Source organism: Elephantulus edwardii, unplaced genomic scaffold, assembly GCF_000299155.1.
Source record: "Elephantulus edwardii isolate Elephantulus edwardi_28Jun2011 unplaced genomic scaffold, EleEdw1.0 scaffold00174, whole genome shotgun sequence".
NCBI classification, from domain to species: Eukaryota; Metazoa; Chordata; class Mammalia; order Macroscelidea; family Macroscelididae; genus Elephantulus; species Elephantulus edwardii.
The window spans coordinates 6,997,726-7,015,382 of NW_006399924.1; positions in this window are offsets into that span (position 1 = coordinate 6,997,726).

The following is a 17,657-nucleotide window of genomic DNA, read 5'->3' on the forward strand; positions in this document are numbered from 1 at the left end:
CTGGTGTCCGGCGTAGCTGGTTTCCCTTCAGTCCATTTTTGTTCTTGCTAGAGCAATCTTCTTTTCACTCTGTTTAAAAACTATCAGCTATTTCCCCTCAAATTTAAGTACAAACTACTACACCTTATCCCACTTTTCAGCTCTGCCTTTCACTGTACGCTTACAAACACAGAATTAGTTCTCATGCTTATGCTAATTCTTGCCACCTTTTTACAAAGGAACCAACTCTTTTGCCTAAATTGTCTCTTATACCTTCATCCATCCATGTCCTTTACCAGACATGAACTCTATTGACATCCTTCAAGGCCTATCTCACATTGGAGTTCTTATTTGGAGGCTTTTCTCATTTTTGCCACCTTTGAAATACTGTCTGTGACACATATTCCCTTTAGTTTGATATTTTGTGCATTCATTTTAGTCTTGTTACGAAATAACACTCAGTGAAGATCACAGTATCTTAATTATGCCAGTGGCCCTTGCAGAGCTACCCCTGCACCTGAAAAATATAAATCCGTAAAACCTACCTACTGCTTATCTGTTGTTGTTGTTGTGTGCTGTCAAGTCAGAACTGACCCATAGGCACTAAATCGCATGGGAGGAGATTCCCCATCCTTCTCCCACAGAGCAGCTGGTGGATTTGAACTGTGTGCCTTTGGGATTGCAACACAACTTCTTACCATTAGGCCACCAGAACTCCACAAAATCCTCATAGGACAAGCCTGTAAATGGTATCAACAAGTCTCAGATATCAAGGGATCTGATCTTTCATGGGTCTGGGGCTGTCAAGTTGATTTCATCTAATTGATTCCAATGCATAGCAACCCTCCATCCAGTTTTCAAGACTTTATAAATCTTTATAGCAGGAGATTGTCTATCTTTCACCTGTGGAGTAGCTGATAGATTCAAACTACCAACCTTTTGGTTAGCAGCCCAACATGTTATATACTACCACACTAAGGATCCTTGATGTACATGAAACAGCCCTCAAGGAGCCACTAGATTGAGTGGAGCACTTTAGTGACATCTGAGGAGTATGCATGCCTATATCTAAGAGTCACATTTATAACCCTCAAAGAGAACATCTTTGTAACTTGAAAGAAACTTTCCTTGTATGCAATCCAGTATCTTTCATGTTCTTAATTTCTTGAGAATTTTTCCAAATACTTCCCATGCTTAATCAAGTCACTGTCAAGGCAGAATCAACTCTTAGCTGACCCTTTAGTGGGTTTTCAGAGAGAGGCATGGGAGGATAGTGCCCATCTTTCTCCTACAGAGCAGCTGGCGGATTCGAACTGTGAGTCTATGGGTTGGCAGTGAAATGTCCTAAGATTAGAGTACTATTACAAGTCCATTTGTCTTCCTACAGGGGAGTCCTTGTGTTCAGGTGGTAGCAAAATGTTGGAGGTTCAAATCCACCCAAAAATGCCTCGAAAGAAAGGCTTGCTGATCTACTTTCAAAAAAGACACCATCAAAAAAACTCATAGAGCACAGTGCTACTCTGACACACATGGGGTCACCATGCGTTGGAGTCAACTAGACAGAAACGAGGTGATCCTAGAGAGTATAGATCTGCATCAAATTGGCAGGACCAACTGTGCTACTTCTAGGGTCAATTTATGAGAAAAGACCTTTTAGAAGCATTCAGACTGTAACGCAAATCAATACAAGGAGACTTCCATCTGATACATATTTAGAAAATGTATTTTTGGAACTGGAACTCTCAACAATCTGTAACCCAAGAGGATTATGCATGCTATCCCCTGTAATACCTAATGCTCTATTCCTGTTGGTACATTGGGATTTATGGACTTAAAGAGCAGGTACATTGTGTGAAACCAAAGTGGACCTCACACATGTAGGACCTCACACACATTTTTTCAACAAATCTTAATTGAGTGCTGGCAACTTGCCAAGCCCTCATGCTTATTGCTGAAAGCATGAAGAGATGAGAAAGCTATGTCTCCACCCTCAAGACAGACACATGGTGAATTTATGGCCCAACACTGGTATATCATTTTACAGTTTTCAAAATGATCTCCTCATTTAGTCCAGGAACCTTGTTAAAGTAGCTGTAACTAGTCTTTTGCAGAGGAGAAAACTTGTTCAGAAGGGTTAAAGGAATTGCATCAAAGCACAAAACTATTGAGTAGCAATGCTTCAGACTAGATCTTTGGGTATCAAAATATTGATTGGATTAGAATATAAATTCCCTGACGAGAAGGGCTTGAGCTAATTTTGTTCATTACTATATTCCCAGAGCCCTGAGCCGTAAAATTGTTAGGGACAATCAGACTCATGGCTGCAACTCATTGTTACCCCGTGTTATAACAGAATAAAACATTACCTGGTGTTGTGCCATCCTCACAACCTTGTGCCATCCTCACAGCTATTGCTATATTTGAGCCCTTTTTCGCAGCCATTATACAAGTGACATTATACAAATGACATTATCCATGTCATTAACGGGCAAAATTATTTTCCTAACCATTGGCTTTGACTTTTACCACATGGCTCAGTAGGAATACACGAATAATGTGAATGAGGTAGATAACTCCTTTTGGATATGAGCAAGATGTACTAAAGAGCAGACTGGACAGTTTTGACATCCACCAGGCTTAAATTCAGAGACAGGAATTGTGAATCTCACTACCTTCAAGAAAGAAGCAGCGGAGTATAGCACTCCTTTTTGGACCCGAGATTCCTACACAAGACAGACTTGTACCAAGACCAGGGCAGAGACAATAGCGAAGATGATAAAGAACCAGAGATCTACATAAAACAGAACAGAACCTTGAACTGTCAACCCATGGAGCCAGCACTGAAGGCCTTTGTTCAGGTTTACTGGAGGGATGGCAGGAAACAGCATAACTGGCATGATTAAAAGAGTTGTGTGTTATTGGCCCAGAAGGAAAGGCTGAGGGACAGAGAGTTTGTAAGCCTGTGTGAGTAGCTGTTCTAACTGAAGAATAGTATACTGTTGCCAACCTGAATTGTAACCTGAGTTGTATCCCCTAACAATCCTCATAAACATGAGTATTGTCTGCAAGTTCTATGTAGCATTTGCAACAGATTAACAGACCCAGTTGCAGAGCAGAGAGAGAACCCTGGGAGGGATGGTTGTTTTAAGAATTGGTACAAGGAGGTGTGGAGACATGCCTGACCTTGTAAGTGCTGCTGTGACTTAGAACTGGCTCAATGGCAGTGGGTTGATCTTTATTATCTGATGCTGTTGTTGTTATGTACTGTTGAGTCAGAACCAACTCATAGCTGACCCTCCTGTGGGCTTTCAGAGGTGATAGGGAGATTCCCTTTGAGTTGGAAAGGCAGCTCTTTACGACTAGGTCACCAGAGCTCCATGATTTCATAAAAATTCAACCTGTTTGAAAGATTTCTAAAATCTTGACTATAGAGGTAATTCTATAATTATCTAGTACACAGAGAGTCGCTTTTAAATTACCCATTTTATTAAAAGATATTTATGCTTGACTAATTCCAAAACGTTTTGTTTTTTGTTTTGTTTTAAATATGCTATGTGATTTGGGAGACAATTTTCTTCCTAGATGTCCATTAAAGTCCATTTCCAGGTTTTCAGCTCAGGTTATCTGGATGCTAAAAGCAAGTAGTTGGTGTAAGAGAGATACATTAGAATGGAGAATGCACACACCTAGAGATAATGAAGCGTTTAATTCAGTGGTATATTTTGCCTGTTTGTATATTTTATACATATTTTATATCCATACAGTTTATATCAGATTTTGTATCTAGGGGCCTTCCTTGTCTGCCAAGTTCCAACCAGCTCATTTTGTTCCATTTCCTTCAGTGAACATTGTTATCTAGAGGAAAATAGCCACTCAACCATCCAGTTCTGCAACTCTTTGCAATGAGGCAAGGATTCCCACAGCAAGGGAGCTGGATAAGAATGACAAGGTAGGACAGAGCTGGTCATTGGAGAGAGAACCCAATGTGGGCAAGAAGCCAGAATGTACCAGCAGTAAGCTACGTCATTTCTTATCACAAAAGAAAACCTGCCTTTAGCTGCACTATCAGGGAGGAGACATCATTAGACTGACCCAGCCTTCAAAAAATGGAGGGAACAAGGAAAAGAAGGTTTGCCCTAGCTTGGGGAATGGGAATTAAGATCAATTATTTCATAACAAAATTCTTGCATATGTAAGCCATAAATTAAGCAAGCCCCATATATGGATATCTGAATTTACAGAAGGCAGAACAGCATAGTTTTGGGTTGCTAGACTTAGCAACTAAAAGTACAGCCTGCCCATCTAATTTTTAATTTTAAATGAAAAACAAGCAAAATTTCATTATAAATGTGTTCTGTGCAATATTTGGGACTTACTTATCTGAAGTTTAACTGCACAGCTTTTACTTTACTTGGCGACTCTAGTGTGGCTACACAGTCACGCTCTAGAGTCCCATTGTGTGAGCTTAAATTCTGGTCCTGCTACTTAGGAGCTGTGTAATCTTGGGAAAATTACTTACCCTCTCTGAGCCCCCACTTTTCTATCTGTAAAATTATTAGCCTGGGTAACACAAATAGTTTGTAGTTGACTGCTAGCTGAAAAGTTGTTAGTTCAACCCTACCCAGAAGCTTTGTGAAAAAAGACTTGCTGAAATGCTTTCACAGAAATTATAGGCAAGAAAGGCATATGGCTTAATACGGTGTAACACACGGATCACCTTGAGTCACTGGTGGCTAACCTGATGGCAGGTGATGACAGCCACAAAGCTGTTAGCAGTGCCCCTCACAGGATGGTTGTGAAGATTCAGTAAGACATATGGTAACCCACATAATAAATGCTCAGAAAGTATTAGCATTTTTTTATCATTCACAGTAACACTATAGAAGAAGGGTAGTTATTTACTGACTATATTAGTTTTTTAAAACTGGCTTTATGGTTTCAAGTCTTCAAATGCAAGTTTAGCTAGGTAGGTTTTTTCTCCACCACCACTCCCCTCCCCCGTTTTCATTTTGAATTTAATTTACAACAAACTGAACACAGCTTTTAGGCCCACTGTCTGTGGCATAAAGAAACACATATCAGGATCTTACAGTATCATCAGGCTTCCTTTGGCTTCCTTTCATGGCTATTCTTGTTACTAGAAGCTCTCAAGTTGATTCTGACCCATGGCAATTCCCTGTGTGCAAAGGAGAACTAATCCATAGGATTGTGTTGTGGTTTGGTTCCCCTACCTCCCCATGCCCAACTATTGAAGGTTTGTCCCCCTCCCTCTCTCTTTTTTTATTTGCCCTGTGGCATGGAGTCCAAGTCCTGCCATCGTTCCTCATGCCTTGTTAATTTCCCTCTTTTTATACCCAGGGAGCTCTGGTGGTGTAGTGGTAATGAGCTGTACTGCTAACCCAAAGGCATTCAGTTTGAATCCACGAGCTGCTCTCCTGGAGAAAAATGGACACTCTCTTCCTGTGCAATTTCCTGCAGCTGAGAACCCACTGGAGGATCAACTATGAATTGATTCCAACTTGACAGTACAGTATGATGAAAATACCAACAAGATGTACTCTCTTAAAGAAAAGTATATGTATATGTGTAAAAATAGAAATGTATAAAAATGTGTAAAAAAAAAATGTATGTTTGTGAAATAAGGAGTTCTGGTGGCCTATTGAGTAAGGAGTTGTGCTACCAACCCAAAATCATATGGTTTGAACCTACCAGGTACTCCACAAGAGGAAGATGGACAGTCTTTTCCCAAGCAATTTACAGCCTCGAAAAACCTGCTGTGGGGTCAGCTCTGAGTCAGTTCTGACTCAACGCACATTAACAGTGATAGCCTATATATGTAATATCTAGTGAGCCCTGGTGTCCTAATGGTAGGGACTTGCAATGCCAACCCAAAGAGCATGAGCTGCTCAGGAAAGACAGATAAGTAATCTCCTTCTGTGTGATTTACAGCCTATCACAACTCACTGGAGGGTCAGCTATGAGTCGATTCTAATTCAACAGCACATAAATACGATATATATAATATTTATCTGTCCAAGGAACTCTGTTACAATCTATAGAGAGCTACACTACTAACCCGAGTCAGTGCCTCTCTGCAGTCTGAATCCACCAGCAGTGACAGCTATGAGGGAGAAAGATGGGAAATCTTCTCCTGTGTGACTTATAGCCTCTTGTAAAATTACTGGAGAATCAAATATGAGTCAGATCTGACTGACAGCATAGGATAAAAATGAACAGTGAATGATCTACCAATAGTATATTTTCTACTGTAATTGGAAAAACATTCTTTTTATTTTTGTTGTTGTTGTTGTCTCTTGTTCCCTTCTCCCTCAGTTCTCTCTGTTAGCTTTCCAAGAGCGACATTTAGGGGTTCCAGTGACGTGGCTTGGAACAGCAAATCACCAGACCATCTTCTGAAGTGCTCTGGTTAGGTTCAAACCACTAACGTTTCAGCTAATAGTCTTGTACTTAACTATTTATGCCACCCAAGGATTCTAATGTTTAATAGTTGGCCCCAATTTTGAAGTGGTTCCAAATTTCCAGTGAGAAAACTGGGTAAACTTTCACATATTATTCCTTGAATATTTACCTAATGAGACTCGGGAGCCAGTGCCAGCTCTACAGTGATAAGGGTCATTTCTTGTTCTACCCAGTTTTGTCAATAACTAGCGGATGCCTTGGCCACAGCATTCTTTAATGGCAACCAGATTTGTCTTGGTAATAGGAAGCTCTCACTTTGTACTCTGAAGGCCTGTGTGTCTTTGTTCTTAGCACCATAGAAAGAGAAGTGCCACCTGTACTGTACCAGCCAAGCACTAGATCATGAACACATTCTTAGACATCCAGATTATTTGTATGCCTCTCTATTTTCTACCAAAAAGTGAGATAATTTTTAGATTGTCTACTTTATAAATATGATGGGAAAAGGATCTACAATCTCCTCCTGTACAATTAACTGCCTTTGAAAATCTGTTGGAAGATAAGCTATGGGCTGGTTTCAACTCATTGTTATACAAGTACAACAGCAACAACAGCAACTTTATTATTGAAATCAATCAATCTGGTTAACTATCGATAGTAATTCTGTTCTCTGAAGACAAACATGCTTTCTTCAAGGTAAATAAAATGTGGCTAAGAGGTAGCAGGCATGCAGTTTGCAATTTGAATTTCTGCTCTGTCCATGAGCAGCTCTGAGTGCTGTTTGGCAGATGCTTCCTGTTCTTCCACCTAGAGAAAATGTCAATTCCCACTCCTTGGAAGTAGATGTGGCTATGCAACTTGCTTTGGCCAAAGAAAAGTAAGGAAGATGACATGTGTCATTTCTGTGCAGAAGATTTATGAACAAGTGTATGTTATTGTTATGTGCCAATGAGTTGGAACCAACTGTTCTCCCATGAAGCAGCTTATGGATTCAAACCGCCTGCCTTTTTGTTGGCAAACAAAACTCCTTACCCACTAGGCACTAGAGCTTCAACACAGTGTATGGTTTACCTTGCACATATCTCTACTATAATGTCTGGTAACCTTTGAGAAAAAGCTCCACCATCGATCAGGGCCTAGATTATGATCAACTTGAAGTAGTGCTCATAGATTTTGCTCATAGTTTTTGCTGTATTAAGGTATTGACACTTAGGGAGTTACTTCAGCATAATTTGACCAGTGTTGACTGGCATAGTAGTAGTTGATAAATTTGGGCAAATTGCTTAATTTGTCTGAGATTCAGCATCTTTAACTATGTTGTTGTTAAGTTCCATCAAGTCATAGGTGACTCATAGTGACCCTGTGAATGAAAGACCTGAACACTTGTATAACTTTCATTGTTTCTCTACGTTTATAGAGTTTCCGGAGGCAAGCTATTTTGAAAGTGGATGCTACTCCTGCTTCCAAGCCTGTTTTTATCTAGGAGCGTCACCAAACACTGTCCACCATGGATAACCATTATCACACTTGATACATTAGTGTCACAGTGTTTAGCATCACAGCAACCACAAATTTTAATTGTAGAGTAAATATTTATATACTAGGACTTCTTGTGAGGATTTAATAAGGTCACCTGATGCTGGAGAAGAGTATTGAACATACCATGGCCTGCCAAGAAAACAAAGAGATCTATCTTGGAGAGGGTGAAATCAGTCTGCTCCTTGGAGGCAAGGATTTTGAAGTTCCATTTCACATACTTTGGGCATGTTGTCAGGAGGGACCAGTCCTTGGAGAAGGACATCATGTTTGAAAGGGTGGAGGGACAGCACAGGAGAAGACCCTGGGTGAGATGGATTGACACAGTAACTAAAGTAATAGGAGTAGGAGTACCAGAGACAATGAGACTGGCTGAGGACAGGCTGGGGTTCAGAGTTATTGTACATAGGGTCGCTATGAGTCACAGGCAACTCCACAGAATATAACAACAACAAAGTAAAAATACCTTACTCTGTATATAGCGCACAAGGGAAAGATCAAACCAAATAAAACACCTGCCACCTAGTTAATTCTAATTCGCAATGATCTCGTAGATCCAACTGTTGATCTTTTCAAAATCAGACTGTCACATCTCTTACCCACAGAGCAACTGCTGGGTTCAAACTACCAGCCTTAATTAAGGTTAGTACCTGACACTGTGCCACCAGGGCTTTGCAACACGTGAGATCTACTCATAAATATTAATTCCTTTCCTGCCAAGATGAGGATATTGTATTAAGCTGAATTTTATTTTAAAGAGAAAGTTATCTGGAAGCTAGCAAAGCGGTTTTTGTTGGAGTGATTTTTATTGTCATGGAATTTCTTTACATTGTACGCTATTTAGGAAGAATCAACTTGTACAGGGAATTTCAATTCTTGTATGTATACTTCTGTTAGCATAAATAGCTAAAATTCAGGATTCTGTGGGTGGCCTGGTGGTAAGAAACTGTGCTGCAATCCCAAAAGCATGTGGTTCAAATCCACAAGCTGCTTCGTGGGAGAAGGATGTCTTGTTTCTATCTCCTCCTGTGCGAGTTACTATCTCTGAAAACCCACTATAAGTTGGTTGCAACTTGAAGGTATGTAACAAAAACAACATGGGCACAAAGAGAAATTAAGACATAATGGAAAGAACAGTGAACAAGGAATCCAAAGACTTGGTTCTGCCACTGGGCAGGTACAGCTGCCTACCACTTCCCCAGGTGAGAATGTCAGAATGGAAATCCCAGAACACTTCATTGTGCTCAAGGGAAATCTATACCCAGGTCAAGAATCTGGTGTGTGAATGAAACAAGTAAACACTGCATGGTTTAAAATCAGGAAAACTGTATGTCAGAAATATATCTTTTCTCCATGTCTATTCAATCTGTATGCTGAGCAAATAATTTGGGAAGCTGGACTCTATGAAGAGGAATGAGGCATCAGGATTGGAGGAAGACTCATTAATAACTTGTATCATGCAGATGACACAGTCTTGCTTGCTGAAAATGAGGAGGACTTGAAATGTTCGGTGTACAAGGTTACATTACCACATCAAGAAAACAAAGGTAAAAAGAAAAGAAACGTCCTCATCACAGAAAATGTGCAAAAAGAAATGAATTTTTAAAAATGACAGCCTTAGAAACCAATGGAAGTGTGCTATGAGTTGAAATTCATTAGATGGCCCCGAATTTGGGGTTTGGTTTGTTTTTGTCTTTGAGATACAAACTGACGAGTCCTGGTAGCAGAGTGGGTTAAGTGATGGACTGTTCACTGAAAGGTTTGGGTCTATTACTCCTCAGGAGAAAGACAAGGCACTATGCTTCCTTAAAAATGTACATCCTCCGAACCCCAGTGGAGAAGTTTTACTTTGTCCTGCAGGTTTTCTGTGAGCCATGGACTAGACACAGTAGGACTAGCAAGCACTTAATGCGTAGGACACGGAGTTTGAGTATTCTGATGAACTCTGTTGTTCCCTTTTTGGTGCAAACATATTTCCTTTTGGTGGCAAGAGTTTGCTAATGTGAATGTGTTTATTCATTCGAGGGAAGATCGCATACCAGAGCAGCCTTCGAGACAGACGAAAGCCTGGGATTTGTGCTACTTTATATGGCTAAGCTGAAACAGCAACTCCTTGCTCTCTTTTGGTCTGCTTCTGGACAAGATCCAGTAACTTGTAAATGATAATATAGCCTGAGGAGAAGCCAGGGGATCCTGAGGGTACAATGGCTAAAGCACTGTGCTGTTTACTAAGAGGTCAGGGATTTGAACCCACCGACCACGCTGAGGGAGAAAAAAAAAGGAGCAGTTCTGCTTCTGTAAAATTTTACAGCCCAGCCTGGGAGACACTATGGGGAAGTTCAACTCTATTGTACAGACTCATTCTAAGTCAGAATCGACTTAAAAACACTGAGGTCCTTTTGTTTCTTTGTTTTTAAGGAGAATCCAACTAAGGACTCATTATTCCTGATTTTGCATTGGGGCGTGTATGTGTGTGCATGCACACGTGTGTGTAACAGGGTAGGGAGAATAAAAGCAAGTCTATAGAAGACACTTAATATGTTTTTTCCATTTTAACAACTTGTTAAGTGAGATACCAAATGTTATGCGTAAAAAAGAACTGTTTAAGACCAGAAAGTAGAAAATATACTTTCAGTAAATTGGCAATATTAATTTTGAGTTGAAGAAACATATCTCAAATTCAAACCAGATTCAGGAATTATGACCTCAGCTTTTCCAGAGTTTTTTTTCTGATTAGGCTTGTTACAGATTACCCAGAGGCAGAGTGCTTAAGAGGGGGGAAAAGAAAAGAGAAATAAAAATATAATTCATTAGAACCCTCAAACTCGAGGAATAAAATTTCATATGTTAATATTCGTTGCTAATAAATAAGACTCAAACACAGGAGAGTGATATTTTCTAAGGGAGAGTGAGGGGTGAGCATCATTAGGGTTTTGCCAAAGGATTACTGAAGGAGTCGGTCATTTTTGGCTGGAAGTCCACGAAAATACATGGGTTTGTTGGACCATAAAAGGATCGTGGTGAACTAGCAGAGTGGAGCTAGTGAAGAACGAGCAAGAAGATTATTTTGAAAGTCAATTAAATCAGCAATTACACAATGAAAACCAACTGTGTGTCCACAAACTTCATCAGTGTTCAAGTGACACACAATAGAGAACGAGAGCATCAGCACCCAGTGAGTCTAGTTTAGGGACAAAGAGCATTAAAACCTGACGTCTTTTGGTGGTGTAAGTAGTGAATGAGTCCAGGTGCTAACAGAAAGGAAAGAAGTTCAAATCCACCCAGAAGTACCTCACAAAGACTTGGTGACTTATTTGGGGGTGGGGGGAGTGATCCACTGAAAACTATATGGAGCACATTTCTACTGTGACACATCAGGGTCTCTAGCTGTGAATCAGGTCACTCCACAATACCTGGTTTTAACCTAGGAGCTAGGTGAAGACAAAAGAAAAGGAAGGTTCTGTAGCCAGAGTTAGACATCTTCAATAAATAGTAGCTGAGTGTAAAAATAAAACAAAACCCACAAATCACCAAAAATAGTGAAGGCAGAATTCTAAAACAGAGCCATGGAATAAAATTGCTAGCAAACAGGGTTCTTTTTTTTTAAAAAAAAAAGGTCAGGTATACAAGCAACCACTTGGGTTTTGAACTTGGCATGAAGTGGCTGGGAAGCATTTCTCAAGCTTTCACTTGCCTCTTCCTGAACAGAGGTACATAGTGTGAAAGGGAAAAGGCCAGGACCTGTGCATCATTCGACATCTGAAATGGATCTCAATCCTCCTGCTGAGAGTTATAGGGTTTCTTACCATCCCTCCCCTCACCCCTTGAGCTGTAATTGCCAAAATGGGCAGATTATCACTTGCATTTCAGCCTCTGCAAGTACCTCACTAATGCTCATTTGTTGACTTTAATGAGTTCCAGCACCAATTTGTGATCTCGCAGTCAGCCCAAGTTTATCACTAAAAGAGAATGCTGCAAGTCTTGTGCCAGAGGTCAGCCTCCGCACAACACAGCAGTGATGCATTGACAGGAAAATGAATTTAAATGAATTCTTGTGGGCATTGTGAGACCTTGCAGTTCACAGATATCATTGAATAAAAATATATTAGGTGTGAGATGTCCCCACAAGACTGCTCATCATACCTATTTTGCAAGCTCCACTGAAGTATCCTTTTGTTCTCCTTTTCAAATTTCACAGCTTCCTCTGCGCTGCCTAAAAAGGAAAACTCACATATTCGAGCTGTTACAATAAAGCTATTGGCAGCCTGCAAAGTGCGAACCGTAGCCTTGCTTTAATTTATTGCACCACGCAGATTTATTACACATCAGGGTAATAATAACAAAACTGTGACTTGCTGCCTGGTAATCCCCTCTGCTCCAGTAGGAGTGCGGTGGAGGGAGTTTGGAGGGCCCAGCAGACTCCCTGTATGGTGCTAAGTGCTGCCGGGCACGCTCTTGGCTCAGTGCCATGTGATGATGCGGTACTAGTTCCCGTGCAGTGCCAAGATATGATGCAGAGATAGAGTATTTGGAGAGAAAACACAGGAAGCCATTTGCCAGGTCTAAGAGAAGTGTGTTTGCGCAGTTGTACATTGCCAGGGAAATAAGCGTTCCCCAGCAGCTACCTACTTCCCTTAAAATGTTCCTCAACCCCAAAATACAATGAAATCTTCATTTTAGAACCTTAGTCCTTAATTAAAAAAAAAAAAAAAACCAAAACACCAAAAACTCCAACCAACTAAATAAACCTAAACCCAAACCCATCGTGGCCTATTGATTCTGACTCTTGGTAACCCTGCCTATTACAAAATACAGTTACTCCAGTGGGTTTTCTTGATTGTAAAGGTTAAGTGCTCCGCTGCTAACCAAAAGTTCAGTGGTTTGATCTCACCATGTGTTCATCTGGATTACTGCTCCTTTAGTCAAATTGACTCAGCCTCTAGGTGAAACAATCTTTTAAGGAAGCGGATTGCCAGCCCTTTCCTCTGTTGTGCTGCTGGGAGGATTTAATTCTCTAACCCTTATGTTAATAGCTGAGCACAAATCATTTGTACTATCCAGGGGTCTGAGAGAGTCTTTAGGGTCCACATTACCTATTGCCTGCTTATAGGAAACACCACACTCAAAGCAATCTGGGACAAAGATACAGTTGTTCTGACACAAGTTCTGAGGAACAATAAAATGTAGTTAAAAGAAATCAACCCTAGGTCAAGTGACCCCTTGGGTGCCAGCCCTGCTCCTAGGCTACTGGTCCGCGTCTTCATCATGACTCCCTGGTCCTGGGTGGCTAATCAGCCTTGTTGACTTCCACAGAAGGCTTGAGGCTCTTGGCCCTCAGCTTGCCCACAGTGATGTCCTCATAGGGGACAACGTCCATCAGAGGTGCCCTCCTGCTGCTCAGCTGACTCTCCTTAGGGTTTCTAATTTTTAAGATAATGGGAACTTAACGGGGATTGTTTTGATTTCCTCTCACCAGCCGAGTCGTTTTTGTATCTGAAGCCCTGCAGCCTGCAGCTGCACTGCCTGCACAAATTGCGTTCTGATTTGGAGAAAGCTGTGGCCCGGGTGACTGCTGACATGACCTCAGACACGCACAATCCTATCACGTTTACCCAAGTTCTTTTATGCCAAGAATTTGGCCTTGAGCGGCATTTGTGTTTCTGGCCATCTTGATGCTCACTTTGAGCTCTCACCATCCCCTCAATAAGTCCCAGTTTCTGGAAGGGAACATTGTTACCAAATAGTGAGTGAATCAATGAAGCTGTCTCTCCTCTCCTCCACAGTATGTTTTATAAAAATAGAGAATTCAGTCTGTTTGTATAATAGGACAGGGATCCCAAGTATACCACCATGATTGAAATGGTTGTAAAATGATCTGTGATTAACTTCCCAGAAGAATCAAATTACCTCAATGAATTTATTTCTTTGCAACAATTAGACCCCAAGGGTTTTGTCCCCATCCTCTGCAAAAGCTTTGATTTTCTTCTCAGTAAACATACATAAGTTTGTTTTTTGCATTGGCAGGTGGCAGTCTATGGGGTAAATTGGCCTTTGGGGATTTTTATCCTGCCAAAATGATTGGCAAACCACAAAAATGTGACAGTCAGCTTCCCAAGTGTATCAGCTGTGCCAAACACCTCACAGGAAGGGCTGAGTCTCCTCTTCCTCCAGTAGCTGTGAACACTGCTCAGGCAGATCCCAGATCCTGGAAATCTCTTTAGTCCTGTGGTCACTGGTGGTTCTCAGCCCAGTTGTCATGCCAACGATCCCTTGAATCACATTCATAACCACTTTGATGGAGAATCCATGACTGTCTTGGACCTGTGGTTATCTTAATGAACTAGTAGTCTTGAGGATCAGTGGGTAAAAGAAGGCATCTGTTATATAGTCATTGTAGGGCCCAAAAAGAGAACAAGGAAAGGGGCAGAAAGGGTGACAAATGAACATTCAAGGTGGGAAGTAGGTAAACAGGTAAACACAGTAACAGTATAAACAAACAAACAGTAAATAAAATATGTCAGGAGTGGGATCTTGGTTATATTTCATTATTTCTTTAAGGATAATTTTGTTATTGTTGTTTTTAAAGATATGAGTTGAACTGTTGCCATAATGACCCATGAGAATGATATATTTTGGAGTACCGATATTTGGGGGCTCTGGTAGCCTAGTGGATAAGAGGTTGTGCGGTCAACTCAAAAGTGGTCAATTTGAATGCACTGGCTGCACCATGGGAGAAAGACGGGCATCTCCTCTCGTGTGACTTATTGCCTCTGAAAACCCACTGCGAGTCAGCCTACATAATTATCATTGTATATTCTTCCTGAAATGTTACTGAGAATTCATTTCCAAGGTTACCGTATATTCTGGTAGAGTCATTACTGAGAATTAATTATAAGATTGTAATAGAAGAATTTTAATTGAAGCATGGCAGTGAGGGGGAATATTGAGATGGTATAATAACAGCAGCATGAACAGGGCAGGGGCTTCCCCTAAGAAGTGGTCACCCAATTTCAAAAGACACGTTTTGTCCCTGACAGCATGTAGAATATACTCGGTGCCCAGAGCACGGCTTGTCTGTGCTCCTGACATGGACTGACCGTGCCGCGGCAGGAAGGAGTGCTTGTCACTCACTTGCTGCCTTCTTCAGTCTGTAGGTGCTGACTTTGCTGTTAGAGGCCACAGGGCCTCTTCACACTTACCCACTTCCTCTTGCTCACCCTGCTTTTCTCATCAGAGAGAAGCCAAGGCGGACTGTAGGCTGCTTTGCATCAGGAGTTTGGGAAAGCAGATTGCAAATGATTGTTGTTAACTTTTCCTTTTGTGCGCTAACAGTTTAAGCAGAGTACCCGGGAAGCAAATGAACATCTGCATTTTAGAATGAGTCTGAAACTAGTCTCACCTGAAAATATAGCTGGAGGCAGAGATGCCTTTGAGAGCATAAGGTCTTGATTACGCAGAATTTAATTATTTTGTTAAAAAAAGAAAGGTTAGATTTTTTGCATGGTAGAAAAAAGAATTTAAACAATGATCACTAATATTTTTACGTCAATCCTAAGCATCTTGATCAAGAGAAAATGGGGTTTATAGTCTTAACACACTGTCCATGATTCAAACTTTGAAGGGGAGAGGAAAAATAACATTATTTTAAAAAAGAGTAAAATAATCTTTACGTAAGGGTTTTTTTTTTACCTTGATAGACTTGAAAGTTCAATTTACAACCTAAAAAACAGTCTGTTGAATCTTCATTGCACCCCAGGTAACACGTGACTAACTGTCTCATCTTTGCCTAATTTTAGCACCTTTCATTTCAGACTACTTGGTAAATAGTAATTAGTTTTTATTACATTCTGTTGTTGGTCAAGGCTTTCAAATGTACAGTAAAGGCAGGCTGAGAACAGGTAACAGTTTTCCTTTGTTATTATGAAACTTCCGGTCTACAGGGAAACTGAGGCATGAAAGAAAGGAGGTATGGCATAGGCTTCAAGGTTCTGGACTGGATCAGTGGTGTTTCAGGAACCAAGCCTTGAACACTTTTGTTGACTTTGAGAAGTAGCTTTTTGACTTAGCAGTGGTACTTTCCACTGTCAGCGCTTGTGTGTGTCAGCAAGTAAGACGGCCCTCAGCGTGTGGTTCATCTCAGGAGAGCTCTCTGGTAGTTTGAAGAGAAGGTATGTGAGGAAGTGAGGTGAAGCTTCAGTGAGTTTGATGGTTAGGGACTTGAATGGACTCTAAGAGAAAGAAAAAGCTTTGTGATTGTGTCAACAAAACTCTAAGTAATTGGATTGCAGGTTCAGTTTTGCCCTCATGGCTATAAAAAGGAGCTGGCAGGACTTACATTGCCTCCTCTGTTGATAATCAAGTGTCACAGTGCTATGGTCCAGTCTGACCACATGCCTTGCTTGTCCTGCTCCCTTGGAATTTGGAAAAGGGCCATATCGGGGTGGATTTTTCTTGAGGCTTTGTTGTCTACCTTCAATAGAGATAAAGCAGGACACTTATTTTTAGGTTCTCGAGATGGCCCTGTTGTTAAGTTTGAATCAACTCTGACTCAGTGACTCTGTGTACAATGAATTAAAACCTTGCTCAGTCCTCACAACCTCCGCCATCCTCACAATTTTCCCTGTGCTTAAACCTTTTGCTTTTATCGCTGTCATTCCATCTCATTGCATTTCACTGAGGGTTTCCTCCCCTTGCCTGGCCCTCCACCTGCCCAAGTATATTGTTCTTTTCCAAGGCCCTGGCCCCTCCTGACATGCCCGTGACATGAAGTCTCTCCGTCCTTCCCTTTAAGGAGCATCCTCGCCGCATTTCTTCCATGACAGACATGTTCATTCTTTTTGGAAATCAATAGAATAGTTAGTCTTCAAGTAGATAAATATTCTAAGAACTGCGGGGTTTGAGCTTTTTTTAAAAAAAACCTGCTAAAAGAAAGAGTTGTAATTTCTAGAAATTTCTACTAGATAAGAAATGTTAAACCACTCAGCCCTTCCATCTCCTTCATGAGTACTTGCCTCAAAAAAGTGGGAGGACAATGAACCAACAATTTTTTAATGTCCCCTCTCCATGAAATAGTCCCACTCAGAAAGCTACTTCAGCAGAAAAGAGGAGGGGGAACTTACATTTACTGCATGCCAATTCAATAGCAGTCTCTTTATAAACAAATATTCGAGTCCTCATCAAGCCCTGTGATGTAGATATTATTGTCCCTATTTTTGAAGCTGAGTAACTTGCAGTCTCTCCTAGTAAATCGTGAAGTCAAGACTTAAAACCCAATGTTTTTGCACTTCCAAGTCGATACTCTTTCATCATGTTGCTCATTTTCGACAAACATGGGTTTGATCTCAGTTTTAAGGAGGACAGGGACAGCAAGTTAGGCGTTATCTCTTAATACACATGTTTATCTGAAGGTCCTTAATGACAGGAAAGGTCAGGTTGCCAAAGCAATTGTTTCAAAACCTTGTTTGTCTAGAGGATCTAATGCATTGAATGAACACATTTTTTTCCAGGGGTGGGGTACTGGGTAATAAACCTGTGGCGGCAGATAATCTACAACTTGTTTGTGGAAAGATTTGACTAGAGATTATCCTTGGTCAATTGTCAACAAATCTAGGACTTCTTAAACCACTACTCTTACACATGCCATTAAAAAAAATACTAGTTGTTGTTGTTAAGTGCTGTTGAGTCCAGTATTCATAGGTATTAACAACAGATCTGAACTCCAT